Source organism: Cebus imitator, unplaced genomic scaffold (assembly GCF_001604975.1).
Source record: "Cebus imitator isolate Cc_AM_T3 unplaced genomic scaffold, Cebus_imitator-1.0 Scaffold378, whole genome shotgun sequence".
NCBI classification, from domain to species: domain Eukaryota; kingdom Metazoa; phylum Chordata; class Mammalia; order Primates; family Cebidae; genus Cebus; species Cebus imitator.
The window spans coordinates 1,112,580-1,127,175 of record NW_016107693.1 but is presented as its reverse complement, the minus strand read 5'-3'; the positions used below and the strand labels follow the sequence as shown (position 1 = coordinate 1,127,175).

Here is a 14,596-nt window from a genome sequence, read left to right as displayed (position 1 = left end):
ACAGAAAAAAGCAGAAATAAGAAACCAGATGGATCTTCATGATTTTCTAATTACTGCTTTCAAAGAATTAAAAATATTTATCATAAAATAATAACAGTCTGCTAGAGAAAGTGAAAGCGTGCAAGCATTCGTACTAATTTAAAACATAATTTTACAAAGAAGAAAGTCATGTGCAGAAAAATAAAATGAGCATGGTGGAATTTTAAGTTAGTGATCTGGGGGGTTAAAGTCCAGGCAATTTCATAAAGGATAGAAGTAAAAGACAAAGAGATGAAAAATTTCTAAAAATTCTAAAAAATATGAAGGTAAGTGAATAAGCTCTTTCTCCACCTACTAGTAATTCTAATAGGACATAACTAAGATTCCAAAATGAGTAGGGATAAAAATGATCAAAGATATATATTTAAAGTAATATAACAATATTAGGCCAGAACTAAAGAACAACATAATATATTTAGATTGAAATGTTTTCCAACTACTGAGTAGAAATAATGACAAAAGAGAAAACTACACTTAAGCACAGCTTGTTAAAATTCAGAGCTCCAAGAAAAAGAGAAAGACTGATAAGCTACCAAGAAATGGAAGTCAAGCCATATGTGAACTGGTTTAAGGCATGAACACTGTTGGCAGACCATTTCCATTTTAATCTTGGTTCTGAAACATACTACAGTTCCAAAGGTTAGACAAATTATTTACCTTCTCTGAGTTTCCATTTACTCATCTACAAAATTGGAACAATAATATTATTCACCTCTGATTGTGTTTTCAAGCCTACTGAAATGTATAAACTGATGGATACAAATTGATTAAAATAATACCTGGCACACAGAACTAATTAAAATACGCAACATTCCTGGATGTTTTGATAAAATAAAACATTTTCAAATTTCTAAAGAGAAAATAATTTGAACCTAGAATTCTGCATCTAAATACTGATTCAATTCATGGAGAAGGCAAAAAGATGTAATTAGACTTTTAAGAAGTTATAAATTTCACCAACCGTATATCTTTTTTTAAATTTTACTTTAAGTTCTCAAGTACACGTGCAGAATGTGCAGATTTGTTACATAGGAATGCACGTGCCACGGTGGTTTGCTGCACCTGTCAACCGGTCACTTAGGTTTTAAGCCCCCCATGTATTAGTTATTTATCCTACTGCTCTCCCTCCCCTAGTCTCCCTCCCCCCAACAGACCCCAGTGTGTGATGTTCCTCTCCCTGTGTCCATGTGTTCTCATTGTTCAACTCCTACTTATGAGTGAAAGCATGGTATTTGGTTTTCTGTTCCTGTGTTAGTTTGCTGAAAATGATGGCTTCTAGCTTCATCTATGTCCCTTTTAATGATATAGAACTACATGTCTTAGCAAAGGCCATAAAATCATTCTTTTTTATGGCAGCAAAGTGTTCCATAGCGTATATGTGCCACATTTTCTTTATCCAGTCTATCATTGATGGGCATTTGGGTTGGTTCCAAGTCTTTGCTATTGTAAATAGTGCTGTAATCAACATATGTGTGTATGTGTGATTCATAATCCTTTGGGTATATCCCTAGTAATGGGTTTCCTGGGTCAAATGGTGTTTCTGGTTCTAGATCCTTCAGGAACTGCCACAGTGTCTTCCACAATACCAAGTATATATATATAATTTTATTTAAAGAGATAATACAGAAAATTGGGGAGAAAACACCAAGAATGAAGACAATCAAAACACAATGAAACATTTCATGATTCAGAAAAATTAAACAAAGCTATAAAGAAAAACGACAACCCATTGTACTTCAAATTTTAAAAGTCTATTTCAAACAGTAGTTTTAGTGATATAGAACTACATGTCTTAGCCTAGCAATTCACAGATTGCTTCTACCCTGAGTAATATGTACATACTCATAATTTTGCCACTGCTGTTCACTTTTTTTTACTGTTGACTCAACATAAAAACAACAAGAATTAAAGTCACAAAATACTGTAAAATGTGATAAACCTTGACAATATAAAAATAATAATATAATCAACCAACTTGGCAGTTCACAAACAGATGAATAAAAAGAAAAAGAAATATGTATGTTAAGTTCTTCATCTTTCACAGCAGGAAGTCCAGCAATAGCATCTGAAGACAATATATGAAAAATAATGGTTTATGGAATCAAGAAACTATCCTGCTTTTCTTCTAAGTACTGCATCATTGTATTACCAAAGAGTAGGCACAGGAATGATTCATTTCTAGAAATAATGCATCCCATTATTATTTCTAGATGACACCACAGCTCTGACAGACACCTTGATTTCGGCTTGATGGGATGCTGAGCAGAGGACTCAGTTTACCCATGCCTGGGCTTCTGATCCACAGCAATCATAAAATAGTAAACTTGTAAGCCACTAAGTTGGTGATAATTTGTTATGCAACAATAGCAAACTAATACCTGCCCCTTGGCCTCGAATAAAGTACCCTAAGTTATTGGAGTAAGGAATACACCACTATTTTCTTAAGCCACTGAAATTTAAGGATGCATCGGAATTACCTGAGGGATCTTATTAAAATGGAGATTCTGGGCTGGGATGAGCACGGTGGGTGGTCACGCCTGTAACCCCAGCACTTTGGGAGGCCGAGGTGGGCAGATCACCTGAGGTCGCGATTTCGAGACCAGCCTGACCAACATGGAGAAACGCCCCCCCAACCCCCTGTCTCTATGTGAAAAACAAAATGCAGATTCTGATCGTACAGGGATTGAAGAAGGGAGCTGCTTGCTGATGCCTGTGTCCAGGTTTTAGCACCAGGCTGCGCTCAGATCTGATGCTCCTTAGCTCCCCTCAGCCTCCAAGACCCAGCTCCCACCTTGGCAGAGGAGCACTCCTTCGAGGCCTAGGCAATCCTCTCTCTCTCTCTGGTGGGGTTCATGGCGACGCCCCTTTCCCAGCCCTCACCGCGCCTCCCCGGGCCAGCAGGGGGTTCCGCAGGTTCCTGCCCCGCTCCCAGCACTCCCGGGCCACCACCTCCTCCCCGAGAGCCACAGACGGAGGAGGAAGACCTGGAGCTCCCGCCGGACGCTCCGCCCCAGGCTCCTCCCGAGGGGCAGCCCCCCTCCTCACCGCGGACGCCGGACCCTTGGCGGCCAAAGATCCGCGAGCTGCGCCCTCGCGGCGAGGACTGGAACCGGGAACCCGCGCGGAGCCCGGCGGAGGCTCCAGGGCGCCTGGACCTGGGCTGGAACTGGCGCTCGCTGCCGCGCGGACGGCCCTCTATGTCGAGGGCGGGGGTTTCGGTTTCCTTTCTCCTCTCTGAAGCGCTTAGGTTTCAGTTTCCCTTCGGGAGGAATTCGGCAATTAGGCCGGGCAAGTTTGGGGGAAAGATTAACATCCTTCCTTCAGTTCGGCACGAATTAGCGAGGCAGGTTTGGGGAAAGCTTAGCATCCTCCCTTGAATGAGAATTTTTTTTTTTTTTAAATACAAGGAAACTTTTATTTTCAATTGTCATCAAAAAATTTGCTGTGGCTTTTTATGCTTTTGGTTTTTTTCCTTTTTTTTTTTTTTTTTCTACTTTATTTCATTTAGCCGCTCAGTGGATAAAGCCGCTGGGTTCCTGGTATTAAAAAGATGTCAACAAAGGTAGCTGTGTCTCGCCCAGGGGCCCAGCCCACTCTGAATACCACCAAAAAGGAGAAAAGAAAACACAAAATAAACCAACAAAATAAAACGAAAAGGAGGAAGAAATTCAGATCATTTTCTTCAAGCCTGGCAGGAACCCACAACAGTTTGCGTGTAACAGGCGTTACAGTGGGGAGAAGCGAGGGTCCAGAAGGCCAGCCCGCCAGCTCCTGCAGGTTCCACAATGAGAATCTTAAAAAGGGGGCATGGGGAGACGTTGGTCAAAGGGCATTATGTTACAATCGCTGAGAAGAACCAGTTCTGGTATTCCATTGTGCAGTAGCGTGTGTATGGTTAACAATAATGCATATTTTAAAATAGCTACAAGAGAGAATTTTGAATGTTCTCATCACAAAGAAATAGTAAAGTTTTGAGGTAATGGATTGGCTGATTATCCTGATTTGATCATCACACAGTGTATACATGTATTGAAACGTCACATTGTACCCCAGAAATATGTACAATTATTATCAGCCAGTTACAAATAAAATAAAACTTTAAAACAGAGAGAACAGAGGCAATAAAAATGGGCTTTGGAATTCGGGCATAAATGTAGAGTAAATTGAGGGAGAAAAAACCTGTAACATCTAAACAAGATGAAATGAAGAAGAGTTGGAATTTAGAAATAGATAAAATGTAAAAGACACTATGGAATCTGAAACCCCACAATGAAATGTGAGATCTTGCTGCTTCTACTTGCATGCAAAAAGAAAAAAGAAAGTATGTAACAATACATGAATTTTCATTTTCTGTCATGAGAAGCGGATGATTATTGTTCTGTATAAATTGTAATTGATACTTTCATGCGCCAAGAAACACCATTAAAAACTAAATTGAAAAATGCGGTAGGGTCACATTTATTTCTGCCTTAACTGATGAAACTTTCTCTTGATCTTTGCCTGTTGATACTTGCAATGTGGGTTTCAATACTCATGTTTCTTTTCAATGTCCTATTATGCTTAATTTCCTCAATGCTATAAATGTGCAAATATATTGGAAATGGAAGACAATGTGGAGGAAGGAGACAGCAGTGAATTTAGATAATCAGGGTGACTAGAAGCCACAGCCTGCTTTGTCTGAAAGAAAGGAGAGCGCAAAGATCCAGGCACCACTTCACTGGGAACACAGACCAGAGAGAGTAGTGAAAGATACATTGTCTTGTGAAAAATTAGAGTCAAATTATTAAAAGAGGGGGTTATGGGAAGGGAGGACATTTCTCACATCCATCAGGCAATTATTTGTTTATTCATTTGTTTAGAAATTCATGTGTTTGTAAGTGATGAGATTAAGAAAGAAAATAAAAGAATCCAGAATTTGACACATGATTTAAATCAGCCAACATTCCTGTCCCCTTCACTGTGACCTCTGATGTACCTACCTGCCTGTGGTAGGCTGAATAAAAACCCTGCACTCCTCTCTCCAAAAGAGGCCAAAGCCCTAATTCCTGGAACTTGTGAATATGGTAACTTACATAGCAAAAGTAACTTTGCAGAATAGACTAAATTAAGAAGTTTTAGAACAGTAGATGACCTGTTACCCAGGATTATCCAGGTAGGCCCAAGGTCATCAGAAGGACCATTATAAGAGGGAGACAGGAGTTCGAGAGGACAATGTGATGACAGAAACAGCAGTACAGAAGGTGGGCACACTACACCGATGGCTTTGAAGGCAGTAGAAGGGATCAGAGGCCAAGGAGTTAGGTGGCCTCTAGAATCTAGCAAAGGCAAGGAAACATTATTTTTTTCTAGAGTCTCCAGAAATCAGCCCTGGTAACACCTTGACTTCAGCCCAGAGAGACTGATTGTGAACCTCTGAGCTTCAGAACTATAAGAGAACAAAGTTCTTCTCTTAAAGCCACTAAATTTGTGGTAATTTGTTACAGCAGCCATAGAAAACTAACACAGTATTGCAAACTATATTGTGGGAAATGAATAACATATTTGCCAGCAGCAGATATAATGGATTGTGTTATAATAAGAGGTAAAATTAATTCAGAAGGCTACTATGCAGTAAGCAATATGCTAATATCATGTTAATTATCACAGCAAGTTCATGAGGTGTGTACAATTATTTCTGTCATTCTGTAGATAAGAAAAATAAAGCTTCAAGGGATAAAACAGCCAGTAAATGGTACTAAGATTCAAAACTTGGGCTAATACAATGGTCTATCTATAATATTCTCTATTACATAATTTCATCAAATGCTTCAGATTCTACAACTGAAAGTGTTTCAGCTACTGGACAAATGATTTTATCTTGCTTCAATTATAAAGTTTTTTAGAATATACGATGTGCTATGGTTGTTTTGACTTTCAGTGACTTCAGTTTTATCAGGTGAGAGCTCAAGAAAACCTTGACTCATCCTCTTCCATTTTCCACCCCAAATTATGTAAACACACAGAGACTTTACACTATTTTTTCTTCTTCACTTCAACAGCCTACTCCCATGACCACACCCTGGACTTTGTTCTGAAGCTTGATGATCACATACTTCATTTTCACTTTTCAGACCCCTCCCTTTATGCCCTGCACTCTAACCACTGAGAACCCCCAAATTGTTGTCTTATCAGAGTGAACTCCATGAGCCAACACTTCCACTCTCCTCTAATCAACATGTTCAGATGCCTGAACCTACTGACTTTCCTCTACACTTGCATACAGTTTGTTAATCCTGATTCATTCAAGTTTTCTTTACCTGGCCACCAAGGGGAATGACCCAGTTTCGGTCTCATCAAATGCACTGTTTCATAACACAGCTGATACCTTTTTTTCTGTTCCCCGCAGGTTTCTGCAGGTTTCGCAATGACAGTTACAACTCAGCACTGTACCATTCTCCTCACGTCTTTTAAATAATAGAGCATCTGTGTGCTTAATGTAGATGCAAACCAAATAATAATAATAATAAACATCTTTTTTCTCAAGGAGAATTCTCTCCAACTTTCTGATAACTCCATATTCCAGTCTTACACAGATTTTAAGCAGAACACACAGCATGCCACTCATACACAACCTAACTAGCCTTCTAGATCTGATGTAGGAGCTCTCCTCAAGCACCCTCGCCTGTCATTCTTCAGTTTGTTGTATATTTTAACATCTCTTTGTCAACTAAAACATAGTATTCATTCCTCTAATAGGTTCAAGTCACTTCTGTCGTAAAATAGTAACAAAAACGATGTCATGCTCTATTTCAACCCTTCTTTTTTCAGCATGGTGCCCTGTAGTGGTCTTCACTCATTGTCTACACTTTTTCACCTCCCTTCAAACGTCTCAGGCCCATCAGCCTAAGTCTGATCTGGAAATGCTCTGTCAAAGAGATCCAATGAGGATCCACTAATTGACAAATCCAAGCAACACTTGTGTAGTCCGTGTTTGATTTATTCACCCCTCTTAGGCATTAGAAAGGTAGTTGTTTTTTTTTTTTTTAACCAGTCCCTCTCTTCCAAAGAGCCACTTCTCCATTGATTTCAGTTACAGTCTTCTCCTTCAGATCAATTTCTCTTCCCACCTTCTCTGCAAGGATCAGTGGCTTCATCACATAACTATTGCTCAAGAAGCCTGGGAGCCACTGTTGCATCCCCATCTCCCTCAAATCCCAGTAAATTCCATTTACAGAATCCTGAATCTCTTGTCTCTTCCATTTTTCTAAAGGCCAGAGCAAGCTTCATCATTTCTCCTCTGGATTATTGAAACAACCTCTTCACTTTCTGACTCCCTCCAGTCTCCAACCTGTCCCTGCAATTCATTTTCTACTCTGCTGCATTTTTCTAGCATGTAAAACTGCATACACCAAGACCCTGTCAGAAAACACATCAATGTACGCTCATTGCTTCTGGTTTAAACTTTCTTATCAATATTTCTTCTCTTCTTAGAACACTCCAACTAGTTGAGTCACCTTCTCTTCTCTCCATTGGTGAGGAAGTGATTCCCACCCTATGGTTAAGGGATGGCCACACCCATGGCACTTGACCCTGGACTGATGAGATTGACAGCAGTTTATTAGTCACATGTCCTCCCAGCCCAGGGAGGAGGAAACTGTGCAGCATACATTGCCACATGGGATGGGACTCAGGAGCAAAGTGAAAAAGGAGGGACTATGGGAGGCAGGCTCTGGAATTACCAGTGGATGGGGGAGCTCCCTGTTTCCCACAGGAGGGTGTGATTGTTTGATGGAATAATTGTGCTGGCTGACAAGATAGTGAAATCCAGAAGTTAAGTGCAACTAAGACGGCTGAAAGAAAGAGCCAGGTGGGTGCAGAGTGTATCTGGTGAGAGCCCAGAACTACCGGTTAGGTCTTTGGGGTCCCGGGAGGTGCAAAGGAGCCTCAGCCTTCACATGGGGCAAGCACATGAAATTTTTGGCCTTAGGATACAATGCCTTTCCATCCACTTAAAATCTGATGATGTCTGAGGCTTTCTGGGAGCAGAAGGGCTTTCCTAGGAAGCAAAGCAGCTACTAGACTGGGAGGGAGCAGATCAAATAGTGACATGGAAATCAAGAACATAAAATTTAGAGGTGCCCCCATTGTGACCAATAAAAACAACTAAGGGACCCCTGTGTCACTGGAATGGGGAGTGCATATTACAAGGGGTGGTGAATTTACTTTAATTAGTGCATGCATATGGCAGCAGTGACACCCACCAGGACATCTATTGGCCACTTTGTAACTTTAATAAGAGCTCTTTGGATTGCCCAATAGGCCTCTTAAATTAAAGCGACTGCTACCGATACATATGCAAGGTGGAAGTTCCACTGAATGCTTTCTTCAAGAACCCAGTGTTACATATTCTGAGACATGAAATACACTTTTCTCACCATCGTTAATGTCTCTAACTCCAAAGGGGATAAGGAATATCCTGGTGAGGGCCTGTATTGTGGCCTTAGTATGTATACAGATATCTATTACCTTAATTTATATTTTGGATATTAGTGAGAAACGAGATTTCCAGAGCTTTTTACCCAAAAGGAAGGAACTCATTATCCATGGCCCAAGAATATGTAACAGTGGACAGATGGGACCAATTCTTGATGAGAACATCTAATGCTGAGATGACGTCCAAAGTTTAGCCAACTGTGCTGATGCTTGGGTTTCATCCTTTTTTAGGAACATCCTGGTTAAGAGATGGAAAGCCACCACATTCCACTGAACTCCAGCACATATAGTGGTGGCGATTTCATTCATTAACTCTACGAACTCCCATTTCTGTTCACTCAGTTGATCCAAGAGGCTCCTCAGGTAGTGTGGAGGCCTTCTCCAGCAATGTGGCATCTGGCAAGACTCAGGATTGGGGAAACCACCTCTTTCTACAAGTGAGCTATGCCCAAGAGGCCAAGTTTGGTTCCATCCTGCATCCAGGAGGCCTTCATAGCAGAGCCAAGTTGTAGAGTATTGCTTCCAAGACCAAAGCATAATGGGAAATTGAATAGAAAAGGTCACAGGCTTGGGGGCTGTGAGAGACTCTGTTTCCGAGAGAGCCCAGGATGTGGTCAGTAAAACGCCAACACTATGGTGCACAGTACAAGGCTGAGGAAGGGCAATATCTTCTGTCAGAAGTCCACGGGCAAGTTATGGCCATAACAAGTGGTTCAGAGACTTCATGAGGCATGAGAAGAGGTTGTTAAAGCCTCTACAGTGAAGAATTCTCTTAGGGTACTAACAGAGGTGCTGCCCATTTCTTTGGACAAATTTTATAGCATTTGTTGGAGGGGGCCCTTTTTAAGGTGGGCTGATTTTCAGCTAACAGCATTAGCGAGATTAAGTAAAATTTGTAAATGCAAAATATGTTGCCTCCAGAACTCAAAAGGACTAAAAGATGTTAGAGAGGGATAGTTATGTCCTTCTGCTCATCTTGACAGCGTCTGAGATGGAGCAGTCCTCAGTCCACCAAATAATATTCAGGAATTTAACCAACGTGGCACGTCTTACACTTTATGCATGAAGCAATGGCCCATCCCTTTTTTTAAGTTGCTTTGTGAGTATTTGCATGTCTTGAATGAGTGATTCAAATGAATCTCTGCAGAGGAGGATATCGTCAATGCAATATCATACCTGTGCTTCTGGAGTAGGGTAGGAGCAGTTAAGATCTTGCTTGCAAAGATTCAGTGCAACAGAAGCTGACGAGGTATCCATGAGTGGCCTGGTAGAGGTGTATTGTGTCCCTTCAGAGGTAAAGGCAAATTGCAGTCAAGAGTCTGGTGAAATACACACGGAACAGAGCACGTCAGTGAAATCTGTCACAGCAGATTTTTAAAACACATTTCTGGTTGGATGGAACCAGTCATTTTTTTTTGGAGCATTATGTATGAGGGCCTTAAAGGGGCTCACAGCATTAAGTGTGTGGGGAGGCATTCATTCTCTCAAGGTTTAAGAACATGGCGAGTTGGGCTATGACCCACTATTACCATATTGCTTTGGTTTTGATTTTTCTCTGATTCCAATGTGATTGCTGTTTCAAAAGCTTTACCTGACATGTGACTTTGTAAGAAAATTCAATACTACTTGTTTCTCCAGCTGCAATAGGTTTTACAAAGCCAAGATAACCGCATGCTTTCTTAAAATTACTATGCCAACAACTTTCCTTACAAAGAGAGTTCATTTTCTATTAATTTTGTTTAGGTTTAAATTGTGTAGTCATAACTTCAATACTACGTTTATAAATCAGAAATAAACCTATGCTTTTCATAAATTCATATGTGTATCTATAAAAAAGTGATTATGTCAACAACAATTTATTTACAGAAACAAATAAAATTTCCTTTTTTAAGAATACATTCAAATGAAACCACAGATGCAGGTGTAAAATTAAAATGAGCGCAATCCATCTGTGACATATCTGCCACAAGCTTTTTCAACACCTGTTGACCAGTCAATGAGAGGAAACATTGGGGGCTAAGGATATGCCAGTTCTGTAGAAATTCTTTCCACAAATAGTTCCGAGCAAGCTGCAACAGATAGGCAACAGACCTCAGGATTTTAAGTAGCGGAACAACTGTCTTTGGTGGTTGGCATTTCTTAAATATTTAATTACTTCTTTGGTTCAACAGCTGATTTCCTCCTTTGTCATATTCTTTCCTATTTGCTTCCCAGGCAGTGACATGCACATCTTTCTGCATTGGACTTCTGAGCAGCTTCTGAAATTGTTCCACAGCAGTCCACAGTTGTCCAGCAGCGACCTCTTGGCTTGTAAGTTGGCTATCTCCTTTGACAAATACTCTATATCGCATGTAAAATGGAAACTTTAAAAGAAACAAAACACTGCATTTTGCATTATGTCAAATAAGTCTTAAAGCCATTTTTAAATATTCAATCCTTTGGGTAGATTTTCCTTTTCCCTTTAGTGGAGAAAAACAAAGTAGAAAATCAAACTCTTTCATCTAGTCAATATGTTATCCTTTATTTTAACTCAATGTAAAACATTAACGCCTTCAGCCATAAAAAAAAAGATGCTTACATTTTTAAATAATGCCATCATACTGTAAATGCAAATAATTTCTTCTTCTTTCCATTAGCATTCAGTAATGAGTTTTTACTGTGCTATATCATTCTCTATGACCATTGAAAATTTTCATTTATTGCCTTAACCATCTCACAAATTGGATATTTATGTTGTTTCCAATTAGTTATTATAAATAATGTTGGGGTGAATATGATTTCACATATGTCTTCAGAATAAAGTGGAATAGAATAGGTCAAAGGATATGAACATTTTAAAGCATGAACATTTTATTTTATTATTTTATTTTATTTTATTTTAGACAGAGTCTTGCTCTGTCACCCAGGCTATAGTCCAGTGGTGTGATATCGGCTCACTGCAATCTCTGCCTCCCAGGTTCAAGAGATTCTTCTGCCTCAGCCTCCCTAGTAGCTGAAATTACAGGCGCCCACCACTGTGCCTGGCTAATTTTTAGTAAGTTTACTAGAGACAGGCTTTCTCCCTGTTGGCCAGGCTGGTCTAGAACCCCTGACCTCAGGTGATCCTCCCACCTCGGCCTCCCAAAGTACTGGGATTACAGGCGTGAGCCACCACACCCAGCCTAAAGCATGAACATTTTAAAGTGTGAACATTTAAATTGTGCAGAAACTGGTACACTTATAAATGAATCCACAGATCTGCAAATCTACAGACTGTAGCTGGCATGGAATGGAGGACGTGACACCTTGTTTCAGGGATTTAACGTCAACTAGGGTCACTTTTAGCGCTTTGGGTAAAAACATAATAAATTCCTATGTACATATTGTTTCAAGCCACTATATCACTTCTCAGCCTGTTGTCTAAGATCAAGTGTTTTAAGCCACTATGTTTGGTAGTAATTTCCTATCCAGCAATAGATAACTGACATACATTTTGATTTGGGATTTGGAAGCAGATCACATCCATATGCAGCTGTGAAGCTAAAGGACTGAATATGAATCAAGGTGAGTAGCAACAGGTGTGAACAGATCACAGAATCAGTACTAAGCAATATGCAAAGGTGTAGCATAAATAGAGAAGCAAGTGATGATGTCCCCCAGGGTAATGACAGGACTTGAAAAAGAACCACAAGTTCAACTGAATCCAAAGTCTTGATTTAAAAAAGTAGTCAACTCAAACGTCAAGAGCTTCAAAAGAGCAGGACTTTTTAGAAGAAGGAGTAACTATTTGGAAGCCACATCAGGATCCCACCAAAAGGTTGCTCACCTCACTTCCCAGCCTCAGCTACACAGGGAAGTGGGCTCCTGGTGCATGTGGAAATGCATGAGACACTCGTTTTAACCATACAACCCTGGGTGAGGCACAGGAAGGCCAGACGCAGAGCAAGAGAGAGGGAGGCTGGAAAGAGTTTTTCGATGTTGTTACAGTTCTCTAGGGGAACACCACCTGGAGGGTCACTCAGAGGAAGCACGGGTTTGGCCAAGAGGCAGGAGAGAGGCGTCTGCCAATGAGGGCTATACTGTGGTTTGTGAGAGGGAACAGACGGAGAAGGAAAAGCAGTTTGGAGTGGCTAGTTTGAATAATTTCAGTGGGTTCTGGGGCCGAGGGGCTGCCCCTGATTGTCTGGTATCTGGCCCTGTGGAGATTAGCTGGGTACATGCAATCCCATATGGATGGGAGATGCTTAGGGTGTGGACATTAATAATGGGCTTCCAGGTGCCCCTGGGGTATGAAAAACAAAACAAAACAAAAACTCCTGCAGCTAGCTCAGTGTCTGCCCAAACAGCCACACCATTTTGTGCCTGAAACCCAGGACCCCAGTGGTATAAGCACATGAGAGAATCTCCTGATCTGCAGATTGCAAAATCTGTGGAAAAAGCATAGTAACCCAGCGGGGTAGCACAGTCCATCATGGCTTCCCTTGGCAGGGTGAGGGAGGTCCCCTGACTTCTACACTTCCTGGGTGAAATGATGCCCCATCCTCCTCTGCTCACTGTCTGTGGGTTGGACCCACTGCCTAACCAGTCCCAGTGAGATAAACTGGGTACTTCAGTTGGAAATCTAGAAGTCACCCGCCTTATGCATTGGTCTTGCTGGGACATGCAGAACAAAGCTGTTCCCATTTGGTCATCTGGGTCTCTCTTCAAGACATTTTTTTTTAAATGGCTTTTAGAGATTAGTGTCTCAGCATGTTGCCCAGGCTGCACCAAAGGATCCTCCCCCCTCAGCCTCCCAAGTAGCTGGGTCTATAGGCACACTCCACCTGCCTAGCCTGACAGCATCTGAAAAACTAATTTGTAACTCTGTATTACTCTCCAGGCACTAATCTCATTCTAAATGAATCAGTCCAACCTTGTTATAATAACTTAAGAGGCTTCGTCTGGTGTAAACTTTCTAAGGACGAGAACTTCTGTATTTCATATTCTTGCATTGCAATATTTTATAACAGGTATGTTTTTCTCCACTCTGTACAGAATGAAAGAAATGTCATGTTGCATTATGTTTTTTTAATGCAATCATTTCCAGTTTTGAGACCTTTCAGGAGAATAAGCATTTTTTTTTTCTTTTTTTTTTTTTCTTCTTTTGGATTTGTCCCTTCTCTGGCCTTATACCAGGGTTTAGGGACCAGGGAGCCCAGTCAAGTGAGGCCTCCTCTGGTTAGTAGTCCACTCAGGTTCACCATGAGACTCACTGTTCTAATCCCCATGGTACATTACAAAGAAGTGGCATCCACCACCTTCACTGCAGCTTACTAGGGCATGATGCTTAATGCTAAGAGCCCAGCAGTCTATGCCCAGGCCTGCTACGCATGGACACTCTTCTGTCCTGCATGAGCACCCTGGCCAGTCACAGAACCCACCACCCACCTGCTTTTCCAGGCCCTGAAAACCCAGCTCTTTCTCAGACTGAGACCAGAATCCTCCCCTGGAAGCATCAACCCCATCTGATGCTTCTCGAAGTGTTTCCATCATACATATAAATTTGTGTCATTTTGAGGGTTTTAACACCTAAACTTGCAATTTTTTTATTCCTATAATTCAGAAATACAAAGTGTCACTTTCTCTTTGGGACAAAGAACTCTGCCTATAATAAGACTTGGCTGGACCTCCTGAGAGGTAGAAGAGAAAACTTGTATTTTTTTTTTATACACTTTAAGAGGAAGGGAAACATTTTTTTATTCATTTTTAAATGTTGCCAACAGCAAATAGAAATGAGTAATGTTTTATTAAAGGAAATATTAAATGAGAGAGCATTTCTAAAAAGCCTTGCACTGAGATGGGGTTGGAAAGTTTACCTAAGATTTACAGCATGGGGAGAAATGCCAGATACAGGTGATGGGGAAGAAGGCAGCAAATCACACTGCCATGTGTGTACCTATGCAACAATCCTACATGTTCTTCACATGTACCCCAAAACCTAAAATGCAATAAAAAAAAGATTTACCGGCCGGGCGCGGTGGCTCAAGCCTGTAATCCCAGCACTTTGGGAGGCCGAGGCGGGTGGATCACGAGGTCAAGAGATCGAGACCATCCTGGTCAACATGGT

General features: G+C 41.0%; 1 protein-coding gene across 6 annotated transcripts in view; it reads right to left on the bottom strand.

Annotated features, from left to right (window-relative positions):
* LOC108288585 (probable ATP-dependent RNA helicase DDX60) overlaps positions 1-14,596 on the bottom strand; it is a 271,788-nt gene that overhangs the window by 101,876 nt on the left and 155,316 nt on the right. The window contains exon 1 of one of the 6 annotated variants that reach the window (XM_017507561.2): positions 3,085-3,239. The exons of 3 other annotated variants lie outside the window; for them this stretch is intronic. The gene's annotated coding sequence lies outside the window, so the exon portion shown is untranslated. Of the gene's footprint in view, positions 1-3,084; positions 3,240-14,596 lie in introns of those variants that run through there. 2 more of the 6 variants (XM_037731051.1, XM_037731052.1) reach the window with 2 other exon arrangements.